The 19,389-nt window shown below is 39.2% G+C and overlaps 1 long non-coding RNA gene across 1 annotated transcript in view; it reads left to right on the top strand.

Annotated features, from left to right (window-relative positions):
• Window positions 1-19,043, top strand: part of LOC118008405 — a 36,069-nt gene extending 17,026 nt beyond the window's left edge. Inside the window, exons 2-3 of the long non-coding RNA XR_004678692.1 lie at window positions 7,836-7,988; window positions 19,006-19,043. This is a non-coding gene — a long non-coding RNA (uncharacterized LOC118008405). The remainder of the gene's footprint in view (window positions 1-7,835; window positions 7,989-19,005) is intronic.
• Window positions 19,044-19,389: the final 346 nt, after the last annotated feature.

Genomic DNA, 19,389 nt, shown 5'->3' with positions numbered 1-19,389 from the left:
ATGGGACTCAGAAACTCTGCTGTGCACAAGCTTAAGTTAGCTCCTTTGTATAAAAGTCGTATTCTTCCCCTTCTTCATCTCTGGCAAAAACTTCCCTCAGAATACTCCCAAGACTAGTCGTTTTCAACTTGGGGTACTCATTAGGATCACCTGGGGAACTTAGAAAGAGCACCATTTTTAAGTCTCCCAGGTGATTCCAACATGCAGCCAAGTTGAGCACAGTCCTTCTTCCAGGTTCAGGCTAACAAGGCCAAGAGTAACCATGCCTCTAATTATCATCTGATTATTAATTTGTATTTTCCTCGTGTAATGTCGTTATGATTAGGCAGGGGCAACCAGGAGCAGAACACGTATAACTGACTTTCGGAATTTTGCCTCTCCTCAGGAAAATGTCTGTGTTCTTGCCTGCTGTCACTCTTGAGCTTAAAAGAATGCAAACCACTCCACATGTTTTCCAGTTGGCTCTTCTTGTTTTGTTCTTTCTCCCTCAGGGCTGGCTCTCTAGAAATTCTGGCTGATAATCTATGATGTTTCCCCAGAAATTGACTGCTTAGTACTTTGATGCCTTTCCCACCTCTTAACCACTTAACTTCCTCCTCTGATCAATATCTGCCTCTCAACAGTAGGTAACATTTTACAAAGTAGGGTCTGCTGGGAAAAGAGACTAAAAGAGACTTTGGGTGGTGAAAGGGTTGGTGATTTGAAAACCATATGTGCTTTGGTCTGTGAGGGAGGTTGTTACCACCAGATAGTAAGGGTTGAAGGTAGCATGGGCTGACTGCTCAGGAGAGCAAAGACTGCTCCCTGGCCTGGAATTTCTACTCAGAAATTTGTATCAGTGCCTAACTAGGACCTTTACCAGAATCAGCCTCAGAACCCACAGACCAGGCCTCCATCCTTGAGGATTGGCCTGCTTTGACCTTGGTGAGTTCAAATCAGGTCAAATATTGCTGGTTTCACAAGGCCTCCAGCTATATCTGGGACCTCAGCTTGTATTCATACTGAAGCCATTTATGCCACAATTCCCTTTGAAACATCAAAATTAGCTCATCCCTTATGTCCCAGACTTATTCATTTCTTGCCTACCGTCATGATCTGCGCTTTTTATTATGAAAAAGGGGACCCCAACTCCACTGCTTACCCTATTCAAACTTCATTCCATCATAAACCAGCTCTTCTGCATCCTCACTTTCTTTATGGAATGCTCTTGCTACTTCTTTACCAGTACCAACAAATGGCTTTTCCATGGATGTATCATTTCCGCTGCATCCCTTCAAATGCAGAGAACCACAGAATTGTAGGATGTCGTGTTTTCTGCTTCTCTACAAAAGGGCATCTATAATTCCTTTTTTTTTTTTTTTACCTTCATGAGAAAAGATCCTTCTACTCCAAGGATTCTGCCATCTGAAATGACATGCCCTGGCCCTCCTTACCCCCACGTTCTACTTGCCTATTGGTTAGTCCCTCATGTTAATTAAAAATGCATGCAACTATTTTACCATCACCTTCTTCAACTCAAATCCTACCATTATCCCAGTTATATTTCCAAGGACATTTTGTTTGCAGGCATAGAAGAGTGAAAATTTATATACTACAGTTAAAGTGTGCAAAAATGAGAATGTGTTTTTATTTTTCATAACTGATCTCATTTTGTACTCTAACCTCCATTGCCTTTGTAGTGGGAAAAATAAAACCAAAACACAAAGCCCTCAAAACTGTAAGTTTATCCTTTTGAAGTATGGCGTCTTTTAAAGCTTTTAAAAGTATTTTTCGTGTTGTTCTAGAGTCATCGTTTGAATAAATGGTCATTCAAGTCAAAGTTATACTCCTTATCGGGGCAATTTCTCCCCTTTGTTTTTTTTTTTTCAAGATTTTTTTATTTATTTGAGAGAGATACAGCGAGAGAGGGAACACAAGCAGGGGGAGTGGGAGAGGAAGAAGCAGGCTTCCCACTGAGCAGGGAGCCCGACGTGGGGCTCGATCCCAGGACCCTGGGATCATGACCTGAGCAGAAGGCAGACGCTTAACGACTGAGCCACTCAGGCACCCCAATTTCTCCCCTTTCTTAAAAGCAGTTCTCTCCTTTCCTCTTTTTCAAGAAAACTGTAGTGTAGGGGGATGCTAACAGACTCTCTGGCATGGAGGCAGGGGCTCTTGGTCTGAGTTTTCCCAGAGCCATTTCTAGTTTTAAATGCAGTGCCCCTAGGCTGATCTTACCCCTGGGCGGGTGTTGGTGTTGGCTGGGGTGCAGCTGATTGCGTCTGGTTCTTAGGGAAGTTACCCCGGTATTCATGTAAATCACTGGCAAATGCCACAGATTCCATTTGGTTGGATCTTCTATTCTGTGGCCTTCTCATCCTTACCCTGGGCCCACTTCTGGTCCACTGGTTCTCTCAGCGCCTCTGTGTACCCTTTGGAGGAAAAACAGAGAGCCCTCCAGTGCTTCCTCTGTGCCAGGCTGGAGGGTGTGCGGCTGAACTCCTTTACCTTCCTTCGTCCTTTCTAAACTCTTGTCACAGGTCTCCATACAGACTTCCAGCCAGAAGGTAAAACACAAGCCTCCCCCTGCTTTTAAAGATTTTTATTCATTTATTTGTCAGAAAGAGAGAGAGAGAGGCTGAGCACAAGCAGGGGGAGCAGCAGGCTCCCTTCTGAATAAGAAGCCCTATGCAGGACTCAAACTCTGAACCCTGGGATCATGCCCTAAGCTGAAGGCAGACGCTTAACTGACTGAGCCACCCAGGTGTCCCACCTCCCTCTGCTTTTAACTCCCCCTTCAAATCCTCTGATTTCTATGGGGATTTTTGCCTTCTGCACCTTCCTTTCTTCTGTATTTCTCAAATGAGTAGTTTCTGTTCCCACCATGTTACTAGGACTACTTTTCATAAGGTCATCAGTAATCTGATTGCTCCAATTTTTTAGCATTTTCAGTATTTTCTTACCGGACCTCTCTGCTTCATTGAACACCCTGATCCCTTTATTTTCCAAACTCTGTGCTTTCCTGATTCCATTCAGAACTTTTTGCCTATTTCCTATTTTGTTTTCCCCTTCGGTGCCGGTGTTAATGAGAATTCTGTCCTTGAATTGTTTCTCCTCTTATTCGAGCTAAGTCCAGGAAGAGGGGGACATTCTGCTTTTATTCCTGTGTTAAACTACATTCTTTACTGCTGCTGGAAAAATAAAACAAAAACCAAAAAAGTATATATCCAGTTCAGAACATTTCTCCAAGCTCATAGACTCATATATTTAACTACCTCCTGGATATTTCCAGGGTTTCAAACTAAACATGTACAAACTAAACACATTATCCTTCCCAGCTTCTCAGGATATATTTTGCAGTCTTGACTGATACCATTTTCTCCCTAGCCCCTGGAGCTGAAGTACTTGGGAGTCATTTTTGGCTTTTTTGATTCTTTAATCTCCTATATTCTCACAATGAATCACCAAAGCCTGCCAAGTTTCTTCCTGTTTTATACTAATTTGTCAACGATCTCAGGTCATCACTCATGTATCTATGTGTCTATGTATCTGTCTATCAATATATCATCATATTATCAGTCATCTTCCATTATTTGTCTATGATGAAAATTTTTCTCCCAAAGTATACATATTGTTAAATGGTTAAATGTAAATACAAATAAAAATTTAGAAATAGGGTAAACATACAATTTCTAGAAAGGGAAAAAGAAGTAAGTATTGCAGTCAGTGAAGACCCACATTGTAATTATTATTGCTATAATTAAGCCTCAAACTCAGTACCAAACTTCTGAGTAGCCAAAGTGAAAGTGAAACTAGGTCAGTTACCTAATTCTTCTTATCAGAAAAAACAAGTGAATTTTCACAATTAAGTTGTAAACTCTGATTAGCTGAAGCTTTGTGTTGATAAAGCTATGCTTATCTTTCCTTTTAACTTAAAGGTCACCTTAAATTGCCCTTTTTAAACAACTCTCTCTCCAGGGCCTATCTCTCTTTTGGGCACTTAATGCTCCTTGAACATTTGAAGACCTCTCTATCTTAAAAAAAAAAAAAAAAAAAAAGACCCTTTGCAATTTTTCCCAGTCTGTCCCAAGATTAGGGCCTACGTTCTTTGTTTACGGGAGCCCCCAGTCCGTCTCTTTGTCCCGCAGCTGTGCTTTGGAACCTTGTCTCTCCTTCTTAAAAGTTCAGGTCTCTCTGCAACTCAGCATTGCCTAAGGGAATTTCAAGCAGAATTATACATGTCAGAGATTTTAGTTGGGGTCTAAGTTGTATTCCCTTTTGGATTCAGACATGCCTAGACAAATTTGTAGGTCCACTGGGGCTGGCTCCCCAGTGCCTTATTTCATAAAATGATCGAGAAGTCTTTGATGAAGAACTGTGCTTGCTTTGATGCCAGTGGTAGGATGTGAAAGTGCCATTTACAGTTATTATTTGTGAATGAAGCAAATACAGTAGCCTGCACAGCAGATGCCTGTTAGCCTATCAGAGCACGGAGGAAGGTAGCAGGGTCTCGTGGCATTATGGCAAGGGGGCGAGGCACGCAGAGTCTGCCGCTGTCGAGCTGCCCTCTCCATCGGCCGCAGAGCTGGCTGTGGCGTGCCTTCGTGGCTTCTGAGTGGGGTGCGGTGGTGGAGAGCCCAGGGTGCCAGGGGTGCAGGACAGACGTGGCCTGGAGTCCGGCTCTGCTCCTTCCTTCTCGTAGCCTGGGGCAAGTTCGTTTCCGTCTCTGACCCTGTTGTTCTGAGGATTAAAATTAAGTCCTGTGCGGGCGCCTGGGTGGCTCAGTTGGTTAAGCAACTGCCTTCAGCTCAGGTCATGATCCCAGGGTCCTGGGATCGAGTCCCGCATCGGGCTCCCTGCTCTGCGGGGAGCCTGCTTCTCCCTCTCCCACTCCCCCTGCTTGTGTTCCCTCTCTCGCTGTGTCTCTCTGTCAAATAAATAAATAAATAAATAATCTTAAAAAAAAAAAAAATTAAGTCCTGTGGAGTACTCGACATGATATTTGGCATATAGTAAGTGCTCAATAAATGGGAGTTACTATTAATAATATCATCATCATTATTATTATTGTCAGACATCACTGTAGGAATGAAGAGCAAGGGAAGAAGAAAATGGTGAGCTGCACGGGAGATGAAAGGATGGCTTTGGGGGCCCTGATGAGACACACATAGAGGTTTTGTAAACTAATTAGGAAAGGAAGTTGAGGAAGATTAGGATTCTTGGAATGTATGATGTATGAGAGCTGAAGAGACTTATGTGATCTCATTTCCTATCTGTAGAAATTGAGTTGTTGCCAGACTTAGGGGTATGGCAGTTTCTTTATAAATGTTAGGACGGAAAAGGTATTCCATGGGCTATCTTCTATGTCAGAAAGAGTCTTACAATCTGGAGGGTTTATTTGTTTTGTTTTGTTGTTTGTTTTTTTAGGTTTGGAACTGTTTCTGAAGTTGGCCTTTATCTTATGAATACTGTATAACCTATAAATATTATGCAACAATACTTGACCCTTCTGTAATATTTTACAGAGATGACCACTCGCTGGAGACTTCTACAAAACCAGTTTCTTCTGGTTTTCTTCCCACCATTCAGATACTTCTTTCTGGAAGCTAAGTTTTTTCCCTAAGGTTTCTCCCTCTTTGAAGCTCTTAACTATCCATATTTCCCAGGACTGTATTAACTCATCGGTCTTCTCAACTTTTAATGATCTGTAGTACATTCAAAACCCATGGCTTAGAGCACCATTTATAGGTATATGACTTGCAAGTCTGTTCCAGAGCTTGACCCTTCTCCTGAGTTATAGGGTCTTTATACCCAATCATGTCAGGTTCAGCAAAAAGGATTTAAACAGAATTGGTGGGACAGAACTTCAGCTATTGAAACAAATGGGGATTTCCATTCACACAGGTGCCCATTTGGCCCCTGACATGTTTCAGCCCCAGGTCTAGGTTGAGGCATCTTGGTGGAAGTGTACGGATACTGGTCCTAACAGCTATGTCAAGTGATTTCTACTACTTGTCAGTTGCATAACCTTGCAAAAGTTACTTAATCCCAGAAGGCCCTCATTTTGTCATCTTTAAGATAGGGAGAATGTATATACACTTTTAACTTCTTGCCTCTTAGCCCAATGGATGCTTCCAGGATCTACATATGATTTTTGTTGTTAGATTTATAAATTTTCTTCTTAAAGTATTTAATTTTAAAGGAGTGAGGATTCTATATAGAGTTATGACCATGTTGAGTAATATCTTTCATTGGCACTATTTTGTTTTAAATTATTTTCTTCCCTATTGGTTCAATATAGTTGTCTAGAGCGTGTATTGTGCTGTTACCTTGGAAACCCAGCCTTTACACTATTGGTTAGAATGTCCCAAGGTTGTCCATTATATCCCATCACCTACTTACCCTCAAGAAAGCAAGTATCCAACATATTAGAATTAGCCTATAACCTCTAGCAATCTGTTACTACATTTAAAAATTCGATGTGGTGGGCGCCTGGGTGGCTCAGTTGGTTAAGCGACTGCCTTGGGCTCAGGTCATGATTCTGGAGTCCCTGGATCGAGTCCCGCATCGGGCTCCCTGCTCGGCAGGGAGTCTGCTTCTCCCTCTGACCCTCCCCCCTCTCATGTGCTCTCTCTCATTCTCTCTCAAATAAATAAATAAAATCTTTAAAAAAAAAAAAAAAGACTCAGTGAATACTGAAATATTTCTTTAAAAAAAAAAAATTCAATGTGGTTTTTCATTCCTAAATAGTTTTTTAGCCTTTTCTTTTTTTTTGTTGGCACAGAAGCAGACTTTTCCCCCCCACAGTTTTGCTCTGAACGCTAGTCTTTGTGATCTCTAGTGTTTATGACCAAGAAGTGTATTTTCTGTTGATAAAAGAAATAATCCAAAGGTGTTCCCTTCTTTTAAGCACACTTGCTTCAGCAATTCAAAGTGGGTGGGGAGACTTTCTCTTTGGAGTTACTAGTATGCTCAAATAATGAAACAGGTTGAAAAGAAAGTGTTAACCTGCTATCTTCAATTATATAAGCCTGTTTTTCCTTTCCTTACCACCTTACTTCTTAGGGAGTCTAGATTCCTTGACCTCAGTAAAAAGATGGTGATAGCCTTTCAAACCCTCAATATTAGTCTTCTTCATGTTTATTCATGGTTAAATCTGTTTGTTTCCTTTGACCCTAAGCTCTACAAATGTGTGATGTACATGATGTAGACCTCATTGCCCCTGAGAAAATCACTTCCTATACTCTCACTTATTGGTACATGAAAAAATGGATGTTGATAAAACAAAAAACTGAATTAAAAATAATGTTCCACTGGGATATGCCATTGAATCATGTTAAAATTACAAGTATGTCTATTCCTGTTTCCTTGTGAATGTAGTCTGTTTTGCTTTTTTCTAGTAATTTTTCCTTTTTCCCAAATGAACCCATAAGTTAATCTACATATATAATAGTTTCCAAATGTGGCTTTTGTAATCATTAAGTTAACTTAAATAGATATACATTTGAGGCACAAAAATGCTATGGATGGATTAGTAAATGTGATATTTATACTTTAAGCCAGATTCTCTTTTGAAAAATAAAGTAGTATATGAAGGAAATGTAACATAAGATGTGCATATGACTATTGCACTTGCTTTTGAAGTCCTCTGTGTTATCCTGTCTTGTAGCCTACAGAAGAGAGTCAATGTAGTGTCAGAGAAAGAGCATTGCTCTGCAAGTTGGCATAGCTGCGTGCTCTCAGCCCGGCCATGCACCAGCTCTGTGACTGACTCATTTACATCCCATTCATGGGTTTCAGTTTCCTCACTTATAAAATGGGCATAGGCTAATAATATATTTCCTATTTTCTGACAGGGCTATTATAAAGATTTGAGGAGGAAAACTATAGAAAAGCACTTTACCACAAACAGAATATGGAAAGAAATAAGAAATCTTGGCTGTACACCCAGCTCATGTACTGAAGAGTTTAACAAGTCCAGGGTAGAGTCATCATACTACCCTTACCAGGTAAGTGTTCTCGGAACTAGCATACATGGTTCCCACTGGCAGCATCTCAACCCTTCTCAAGCTTTAAAGAGCTTTCTCACATACTTGGGAAACACAAAGCTGTCTTCTGCATCCTTTTTCTTGTATAGGTCGTCCTACCGTGTGAGGGGCAAATGCCCTTTCTGGTCTTGCCTGTTCTCAGCATTAGTTGGGGAGAATTTTGCCATATTATATGTCCATGCTTTCCTTCTCCCTACACCGAAATCCATGCTTGGAAAGCAGAATGACCCTGTGAAAAGAGCACTGGACTGACTGAGATTCAGGAAGTAGGTTCCAGTCACAGTTCTGGCAGTAACTAGCTTGGTAACACTCACACATTATCTAATCTGTCTGTGCCTCATATTTGTAGAGTTGTAGAATCTCTGAGTTTGAAAGATAAACAACAACAACAGCGTAAGATCATTGATTTACCTATCCCTTGCAAAAATGAAAAGCTGTTTAAATCTTTTACTCGGGGCGCCTGGGTGGCTCAGTTGGCTAAGCATCTGCCTTTGGCTCAGGTCATAATCCCAGGGTCCTGGGATCGAGTCCTGCACTGGGCTCCCTGCTCAGCGGGGAGTCTGCTTCTCCCTCTCCCTTTATGCTCTCTCTCTATCTCAAATAAATAAATCTTTAAAAAATAAATCTTTTACTCAACATCTCCAATAATAGGGATGTGACAGGCACTTGATATGATAGATTTAGGAGTCAGAATTAAATTTAAATCTCTGCTTAGCTACATACTATGTGTGTGACCTTGGGAAAGTTATTTATATCCTTCATGCCCCAGATTCTTCTCTTTTCAATGGAAATAATAATATACAACATAGGGTTGTGGTGAGGACTGCACGAAATAATGTGCATAAAGCACTTAGCATGGAGCCTGGCACATGATGAGGCACAAATGGTGATGGTGCCTGTTCTTGCTGTCCTCCTTCCCCTCCTTTTTATTATTCCTAGTACTATGTGGTTGTTCAGACTCAATTTGAGCATTGCCAGTGATGATTACCTTCCCAAATAGCCCACTGTTAATTTTGTAAAATCATAATCATCAGAAAGTTTTCTTTCTAGTCAACCCCAAATTACATCTCTTTATCTCTAGACATTCTTTTTTCCAAGTTCTGATCTCTCAGCTCATAACTACCCTTTGTGTATTTGAATATGGCTATCATGCTCCCTACTTTACCCTATTCTCCTCTAACTTCTTTGGTTTTTCTTTTTGACCCTTTCTTCCCAATTTCTTTCAATCAGCTTTTATATACCAACTTTCAAATTACTCTTGAAAGCTTGCCATTAACTTGATATCAACCCTTTCAATCAACATTCATAACTAGCCTTTATTTCTAAGGAATTTAGCGATTCTTCAGGCTAATTTTCCTTCTCTGTGTCTAGAAAGGACCAGCGGTCACTCAGGGCATGGGTCTATGCTCATTGACACCACCAGCTCTGCCCACTTTGATTCTGCACCTGAGAGCAAACCGTTTTTTATTTAAGCTTACAGTGTTCTTTGTAGAGTTGATGGATAGAGAATATGGGATGGTATTTTCAATCCTATAATGATTTTTATACAAAGAAATATGCAGAAGCACTCATAACATTTTTATGTATCCTAATGGGTTAGATTGACTAACCAAATTTCATTTTTATGATGTCCTCATGAAATTTGGGCCTTTAAAAATATCATACAATTTATCCACAGAATAAGCCTGTAAAACAGAGAGGCGGTAAGCATTATTTCCTCCAGCTTTACATAGATCTGAAACCAGATGTTTCCCAGGAGCAATGACCAAATTACTTCTACAGTACAGTTATTTCCCAGCCAACCAGCCAACAGATGGGTTTATACGTCATGGCATACTGGCAAGTTTGAAAACACATATTCTCTCCTTTTCCACAGAATTGCCCTTTATATAGTTGAAGACACAACTGTGTACTTCACTTTGATACTTACTATTTTGCCTCAGTATGATTGTACTTGCCTCACCTACCCTATCAGACCACAAACTCTTGAAGGCAGGGAATTTATTTTACTCTCCTTTGCATGTCTTATTCTGCCTAACCGAGCACCCAACTCCAGACTTTCACTCAGTAAATCTCCTTGAGGGGCACTTGGGTTGCTCAGTCAGTTAAATGTCCGGCTCTTGATTTTAGCTCAGGTGATCTCAGAGTTGTGAGATTGAGCCCTGCATCAGGATCCACACTGGGCACTGGGTGTGAAGCCTCCTTGGGATTCTCTCTCTTCTTCTCCCTTTGCCCCATAGTCAGTCAATCAATCAATCAATCAATCAATCTTGTTGAACTGAATTGAAACAAGGATTGTAAGAGCTAAGTGAACAGGTGAATTTAGTTCTGAAGGAGACAGAGGGTATAAATATCCATAAGGTATATTATATTACCTGGAGTTGTCAAAAATTTTAAATCAGGTTGCCAATTTATATTACTCATTTTTGTCAGTTGATTATAGTATACATGGATCAATTTTGATAGTTAAAGCCAAAATAATTCTCCAAACTGTGTTAAAATTAAATATTTATTATTGTTAAAATAACTAATATACAATAATTATAATTTTCCATTTTTTTATTCACTCATCATTAATGGTTATTATAGCATTGCTTAGGAAGCAAAGATGCCTGGTATTGTTTCTTATTGACAAAATTTCTTTCAACCGTTTGTTTCAACATTTGTAGAAATAGCAGTAGGAAAAAGCAACATGACAATAATACTTATTAATTATAATCGGATTCCATGAGAGAAGAAAGGGTTATCTTTTATTTATAACCAAAGGTAGCCGCAAAACTAGGAAGATTTTCTTTATCTAAAACTATTCTTACATAAAGGGTTATATTCCAAAGTATATTTGAGGGATTGTCCAGTAAATAATAGAAGGATACTGTGGAAGTGAAGGGTACATAATCTTCCTTAAATGCTAGATCCACAAGAGCTTGCTGTAACTTCATTTTCTAAGTGAAAACTCTTTGTTCCAATAAGCAGAAAGAAAAGAAAATTATTTTTTGAAGGACCCTAGAGAAAATTCATTGTACTAGTCAAACAAATTGAATCTAAACAATGGATGTTTTGAGCATGTGAATCATTCTTTTCAACTCTTTAGTGTTAATTGTGCTATGATCTCTTTTAATAGCTCTGATATTGCAATAGTCCACAGTAAATAACACTAAGACTCTTTCCTGCCTTAAAGGCAGGTAATAGAAGTAGGATCTGATGGTCAAAGAGAGAAGAAGAAAGAGAGAAAATGGACAGACATATTTGGTTTTGATCCCCATCTCTCCCAGTTATCCCTTTAACCCATATCCTACTTCATACCTTTCCACATCAGGGACTAGCTTGGTGTAGTCCCACGTTGAGGCTCCAGAAAGGATTTATCTGAAAATTAATAATTGTTTGTATCATCTGGCCTAGGATCAACCTTCCTCAGGACCTCTGAAAGGCTGGGGTGTTCCACTCATTCAGCAAATAGTTACTAAGCACCTACCATGTACCAGACACGATGCAACTTTAGGAAACAGGAATCTTTGTGTAGTGTACCTGTATAATTTTAGACCACTCAGCATTTCTTTATAGTTCTCAACAGCATCATAATTTTGTTTTAGAGAGTTATCTCTCGCCAATGTGTGTAGTTTTGAAGGACAGGAAAATCCAGATTTATACTTTTTCCTGTGGAATTCAATGGGTCTAGAGGCTCTCGTTCCTCATCTTTGTTTGCCCAAGAGAATGCATGTAACCTCTGTTCAGCTAGTGGAATGTCTTTCCTGGCCTTGAATTTTAATTAATTGGATCAAACACAGAAGTGATCTTTGGCACTCACTCATGATGACATGAATGTTTCTAACATGAGGCCACTGCTGAGATTTCTTTCCCAGCCCTCCAAACTCTCTTGTCCAGAACAGAGCCTTATTCTTCTGATCCTCTGTCAATTCTGTGAATATATTAATCCTACCCTCATATTCTTCCAATACATTTCTTATATATAAGTTAGGCAGAATTTGTTTCAGCTAAGGACCTTTACTGATGCACCCTAGCCTGGAGCTAATGACCACTCTGGCATCCTAAAATCTCCAAGGGCAAAGCATTGCTTTTGATTGGTTCAAATGACTGATGATTACCCTGGCTTGTATTCTTACCTGAGCACATCCAAATTATACTAGGTCCTGGGTAGTGAGGACTCAGCGTTTCATAGGATGTTTCATTGACATCATAAGAACTTGGGCAAGTTCAAGCAACAGAGTTGTTTTCAATAAAGAAGATAACAAGGGGATAGGAGGCTCTGTGGTCATAAATGGTTACCGGCAGAGGGAAGAAGGCAGAGGTGAGGATATACCTTACAGGCCTGTGTGAAAGCAAAGAACAGCAAAACCCAGCTCAGCCCCAGAATGAAAAGGACTCTGGGAAGTGAACACAGACATTGCAATATTTTCCAGATGGGACAGAGAAAAAAAGGGAAAATGAAATTCCCACAAGTCTTGTGTGGAAATGTAAAGGAGAGAACTGCCAACTATGGATAGTGACGTGCCCAATGCCTTGTCCCTGGGGTGTCCATGAGCCTATTAGCAGTCATGCTTTCTTGGAAATGTTCACTTACACAGAGGCTCACCATCCCCCCCGCCACACACACACACACACATTGAGGGCCTTCCTTGTTCTAGGCCAGATCCTACAGGGAGTGTAGGACAGGAGGTTCTAGGCCTTCCATGGCCTTATTTGTATGTGTGAGAGAGAGAGGTAGGGAGTGACAGACAAGACACAGACAGACAGAGATACAGAGACACACCGAGAGAACGAGAATGTGTATGAGGGAGAGACAGAGAGGGATGGAAAGAGGTCAGAGTTCTATCTTCTCAGATTTCATTCTTTTCTTTAGAGAGGAACCTCCCCTGGAGTATCTTATTTAGTCTCCCCAAATCATCCCCTCTCCCCCTCAGCCCCTCTTGCTACATACCTGCTTATTCTCCCTAGTCCTCCAAACCCAAAGTATTTGCTCCTTCTTGTAGCTGTTCATTTTGCTCCTGTCTCCAGACCTTTTCTTTACCTTTCTTGGGGCACTTAGACATACTCAGTTCTTCTGCCATCTAAGTAATTATCTTAATATTTTATTCAGTGAGAAAGCTATTCTGGAAATCTAATTTTCTTCCCAAGAATTGCATAGTCAATTTGGGAACTTCAAACATCTGTAATCCCAGGACAACATTGGGGATTAAAAAAAAAACAACTCAGACATATAAAATTTTCAAAACCATAAAGAAAGTTTCCAAAGTGAATGTCTTCTCATTCTAGATATTTTTATCTCTCCAGCACAGTTTTGCAGTAGCTTTTCCTTACTATTCTTTTCAAAGTACCTCTTTGCAGTTACTGATTTTTAGCCTCGGTGTCTTTTCAAAGATGCTTTTCTGGGGACTATTGATTTCAGGCCATTTCAACTGCACGAGTTATGCAAGTGTGAAAACTTTTTTCACTCTAAAAAAAGATGCTCCAGCCTATTTTTTGTACTCATAATAAAGGCAAAAGGATAAAGACAGGATTTGGGCATTGGTGGAATCTTTGCAAGGAAAGGAAGAGCTGAGAAAAGTTATGTTCCAAATCAGTATCACAATCAAACCTAGAACAGAGGACTGATGACAAAATAAGGCTCTGAGTTATACAGAGAACCAAATTCTTATTACAGTTATATTTACATTTTTATTAGTATCATCCCGTTTTTGCTTCTCAGATCATTAAAAAAAACCCAAAAAGTTATATTGAGTATGAGTAAGAAGTTATATAAAGACCTAAAATACAATGTATACAGTGAATAAAATGAGTATTTATCAAGTTTTAAAAGTTTCCTTTTCATCAATTAATATTAGTTCTCCAGTAAGTACATTGGGCTGTGGACACTTACTGCTTTGAGAAATTTAGAATAAGGGGAATTTAAAATTACGTACAACCTCTGTAGATGTTTAAGTACAGTCTCTCCCTGTGTATCTTGGTGCATGTGTGTATTTGCAGACATATATTTAAATGAGAGCATAAAACATACGTTAGGGTTCAATATATATGAACTGTTATTTAGGACATTTCTAGGCATTACTGAATTCCCTGATGTCTCTTAGAAACAAAAATGTCTGTTTCTAATAAACTTATTGGTATAAATGCCAAATGAAATAAAATGTCACAGGCAAGACACAGAACTGATTGAAGTGTTTGTTGACTATTTTACCAGTTGTTTTTCCATCTCTGGTGTTGCTTCTATTAATGAAGAACATGTGTCCTCTCACATTAATTGTGGAAAGCTTTAATTGTGGAAATCAGAGGTAGAAATAGCACAAAGATGAACCCCTGGGCATGGATTCCCTCTCCGTTGTTTATCAGCATAACCTTGTCTGGATTTCCTCTCTTCTCTCCATGGTGGCTATTGCAAAGTGGACAGTGACTATCCCACCATAGAATCATGGAGTTTTCTTTTACAATCTTAAGTCTATCAGGATCATTCAGCTGCAAGTAACGTAATTTTTAACCAAAAGAGACTCAAAAATAAAGGACTTTAGTTTTCCTACAGAGTGAGAAGTCAGGGAATAGGTGGTTCTAAATTTGGTAAAGAAGCCCCAAGTTCATATCAAGGAACTAGAGTTTCCTATCTTTCTTCTTTGCCATCCTCAACTTGATGTTGGGTTCTTAAACTATAAGATGGCTGCACTGAGGAAGCATTATGGCCTCGTGATACCATGTTTGATTAGGAGAGTGGGCTGGGGAAAAGGGTTTTTCTTGTTTCAGGAAGACAGATTTCTCCCAGAGGCTCATTATTAGGCATCACTTCATGACTCATTGGCAAGAACAGGATCACATGTCCCCCCCATTCGTATCCCCATAGCTGCACAGAATATTGGCCAAATGATTAACTAGCAAAGGAGAACACTATTGCTGTGATTGGATTAGACAACCAGAGTCATCTCCTGGGGTTGGGCATATTAATACCCCCCCGTCGTCATTATGATTCCTTTGGCAAGGAAGAAGTGGGGAAGGCTGTTGAGTAATTAAGTTTTGCCAGTTTCCCAGCTGTGATTTCCATAATATCTCCCTCTATCTGGTATGACTCAGCAATGGGAGTCTTTTGGATGTGCACCTTGGGTTCTAGCCCTCCACTCAAAAAACCTCCTCATTATTGATTCAGAGAGAAAAGCAGGTCTAACTCATCATTCTATAGCTTCTCACATAATTCATAACTTCATATTTATGTGCTCTCTCAGCTCATTTTTTTTAAAACCCAAGAGGTTCTAGTTTTAAAATGTGCCTTTGTCTCCCCCCACTCCCCATCCCCAACTATGGCTGCTTCTGTCTGGGTACAAAATAAAAGGGAGAAAAAGTCTGTGTATCTGGTTACTTTTGGTTATCTCCTCTAATTTCAGGACCATAAGCCTCTGCCAGGAGATAGTTTGTGATGTAGGTCATCTATATTCTCTTGTTTCTACTTTTGAACACTCTGCTGGCTGTTCCATCTTTCCCATGAATGTTTAATATGTATAATGATCCTGCCAGAATTGATTTTTCATTATAGAGGCCATTTTCCAAAGAGGTTTGTCACTATTTTTAAAATAGTATTTTAGCATGTTTATAAAAAACAGTTCTAAACTCAATTTTGTGTAACAGTTTCTTCACGGATAGAAGGGATTTTTTTAAAAGGCATTTTACATTATTCTTATGTTACTGATAAGTTGGAAGGTATGACACTAGCCATTTAGATTTTAGTTACATTTTTAACAATTGGTTTATAAACAATTGGAAATAACTGGTAAATTATTCATGTTCAAGGGTGTTATGTAATCTTTCCAAATCAGTAATTAGCCACCAACATACTACATTCCATCTAGTGACCAATCCTGAATATACTTGTGATCCAAAATGAAGAAAAATGTGATGTAAATAAAAATGAATGTCTTAGGGGCACCTGGGTGGCTCAGTTAGTTGGGTGTCTGCCTTTGGCTCAGGTCATGATCCCAGGGTCCTGGGATCGAGTCCTGCATCGGGCTCCCTGCTCAGCGGGAGTCTGCTTCTCCCTCTGCTTCTCTCTCTGTGCTCTCTCTCTCCTCTCTCAAATAAAATCTTTAAAAAAATGAATGTCTTAGTTTTGAAATGGGTGATTCTTTTACTATTTTTATATTAGAGGTCTTTCTTATTTGGATTTTAATTGCTCTTTTTCTCCCACCATTTATTTATCTTCAGTTTGACCATTGCTAAATGAGTAATTGGCTTTCATATTGAGTTATTCCCTTTGTTTTAACCACCTGAAATCAGGTATAGGTGTCACAGTGACTTCTTAATAGGGAGATCTTAGAGAGAATATGACTATAGAGGAAGAGCCCAATTGCCCTCTCTGATGACTTAATATTTTAAAAAATTAAGGCTTTTTTAGTATGAGGAGGCATCTTTATCCCCGATTTCTCCACACACCTACCCACCCTCCACACACAAAGTTCAAAAAGACTTACAGAAAGATAGCAGTTATGCTTTCTTGGATCCTAAATCTTGCCTGAAGATTTTTATAATGAAATGGAGGGAAAAAATAAGTCATTATTTCTTTGCTTCATGTTTTTGAGAGCCATGTATCCCAAGATATCATAGAACTTAACAAAATAGCTTGGATACTGATTGAAAAGGCAGACTCAGAGTCTAGAAATGCAAAATAACAGCCCATATGCCAAACCACATGCATTGTAAGGCTTGGTACTTCTGAGGGAAGATTTAAAAGGCGACAAAGAATTCCAAATTTGGAACCCACAGAGACATCTGGTATCTTAGAACTTTCCACTTTCCCTTGGCAGATATTTCAGCTAATTTTCCCACCTTGGTCAGAGTGTATAATTCTTTCTTAAGCTTATTTTAATTTTAACATATTCTCTCTATTCAACTGTTACTGTGAAATGGCCCTACTCTCAGGACCAGCCATTTAATTTTAGCACTTAGATCATTTAGCAATTCCTTAGAGGAACAAAAATAAGGGGGTGGGATTTAATTAACATAATGGGTACATCATCAACTTTTTTGGTGGCATTTATGTATATTTCCAACACTTGGTCATCAAGCAGATGCATGTAAAAAAAAAAAAAAGACAGATGAATCAAAATGTAGAAAAAGCACTGCATTTCAGACGGTGATTTTCATCATCAGTGTGCATGTGGTGGCTCTTCAGTTTCAAGTAGATATTTCCAAAACTATCCTGAAAGGTATCCTCATTTTGTTATGTGCTTCTTATAAACCAGTTGCTAGTAGCTGATCTCTGTCTACTTGAAGAATTCATTAGTTGGGTCCACATTTGCCCAGTGTGGATGGTGGAATGGGAAGGGGACTTGAGATTAATGAGGCTTTGGGACAATTACTATGAAGAATGTACTAAGGGGTACATGTAAGGATTATTGAGTAGCAATGAGGACTTAGTTGAAACTGAATAGTATGAATATTGAGTAGTGTAGACCATCCCTATTTAATGATACTCAGTAACAGTATCATAGAATTGTGTTTATTTTATTTTATTTTTAAGATTTTATTTATTTATTTGAGAGAAAGAGAAACCACATGAGAGGGGGGAGGGTCAGAGGGCGAAGCAGACTCCCCGCCAAGCGGGGAGCCCGATGCGGGACTCGATCCAGGGACTCCAGGATCATGACCTGAACTGAAGGCAGTCGCTTAACCAACCCAGGCACCCAAGAATTGTGTTTATTTTAGAGTTGAAAAGGACCATCTTATTGAAATTTTCAACTGACAGATGAGGAAACTGAGGCATAAAGAAACTAAACAAGTTGCCTGGGTCTACAAAACAAATGGCAGAGCAATTCTAACTCCTGGACCAGATCAAAGATAGTATTTATAGGGATTTCAAAGTATGACTAACTTTAAAATAATTGAATTTTAGAATTTTCCATGGATTCTCTCTCTCTCCCTCTCCTGTCAAAGAAAAGATCTTGCTAGAATTTGATCAAAATAATTTCTTGTCTTTGTGGTGCCATTTCTTGAATTACTGTGTCAAGTCTTATCAGAAGCAAGAGAAAATGGCAAACATGGGAATGTATGTACCATCGATGCACCTGACCAAAGATTTACAATTAGTAGATGGTCTCTCTCTCTCTTTTTTTTAAGATTTTATTTATTTATTTCAGAGAGAGAATGAGAACACAAGCAGGGTGAGTGGCAGAGGGAGAGGGAGAAGCAGGCTCCCCACTGAGCAGGGAGCCTAATGTGGGGCTCAATCCCAGGACCCTGGGATCATGACCTGAGCTGAAGGCAGATGCTTAACTGACTGAGCCAGCCAGGTGCCCCGATTGTCTCTTATTTTTAATACCTATGTCTATATTTATCTATCAATTGATTAATTTTATCATGTTCTAAATTCATTTTTAAAAACTTGTCACTTTTCTGAGAATATTTGAAGAAATGGAATGAAAAGTAAGTAGTGCCAGAACTCCTGATGGACCCCTAATTACCATCAATGCCACTTACATAGCTGCAATACCATTGAATGTGTGCCCCCTTCATACTTTAAGATCATGGGTCTAGCCTGGTGGACATTAGAAACTGTCTAGTGTGGTTGACCCTTTGATATGAAATCTAGTCCATTTTCTAAAATGGGATATGCTCTAGGTTAAAGTACAAACGGTGATGGGTAATCAATGCTACATTAAGATATGACTTAGAGACTCTCTTGTAATGACACTTAATAACATGGAGGGATGTTTTAAGTGTGAAAAATACTTCTTAAAATAGATATTCCCCCTTTCAAGTTATTAGTCATTATTTTGGGGGTATTGAGATTATAATCATTTAGATATATTTTGTGTGTATATTTCAAAATTTCTACAAAAATCAGTCATCTTTTAAACAAGAAAAGCATAAATATTCTTTTCATTAAAAGAATAACCAAGTAAGTAGAAAAATTAAAGTGTATAAAAGGAAATCTCCTTGCTTAAGGTAACAAATAATATATATATATTTTTTTAATTTTTTTATTTGACAGAGAGAGAGCACAAGCAGGGGGAGCAGCAGAAGGAGAGGGAGAAGCAAGCTCCCTGCCCAGCAAGGAGCCTGATGTGGGACTCGATCCCAGGACCCTGAGATCATGACCTGGGCCGAAGGCAGACGCTTAACCTACTGAGCCACCCAGGTGTCCCAAGGTAACAAATAATATTAAAACATGTTGTGGCTCAGAGAATTTGTATGTCTTTAAAAGAGGGGTGGTGATAGAAATAACTTTATATTTTTCTGATCGGTGTTACAGAGAATAGTGAGAGGAGAATAACAAACTGCACAAAGTACAATCGAAATAATTTTAAGGGTAATAAGATTGAAATACTATTATTATCTATAATAATAAAGTACCTCTTTTCTTACATGGAAACGG

This window comes from Mirounga leonina, unplaced genomic scaffold, assembly GCF_011800145.1.
Source record: "Mirounga leonina isolate KUSES-001 unplaced genomic scaffold, KU_Mleo_1.0 Mir_126, whole genome shotgun sequence".
Lineage (NCBI taxonomy): Eukaryota > Metazoa > Chordata > Mammalia > Carnivora > Phocidae > Mirounga > Mirounga leonina.
This window is presented reverse-complemented; position numbering and strand designations above follow the sequence as displayed.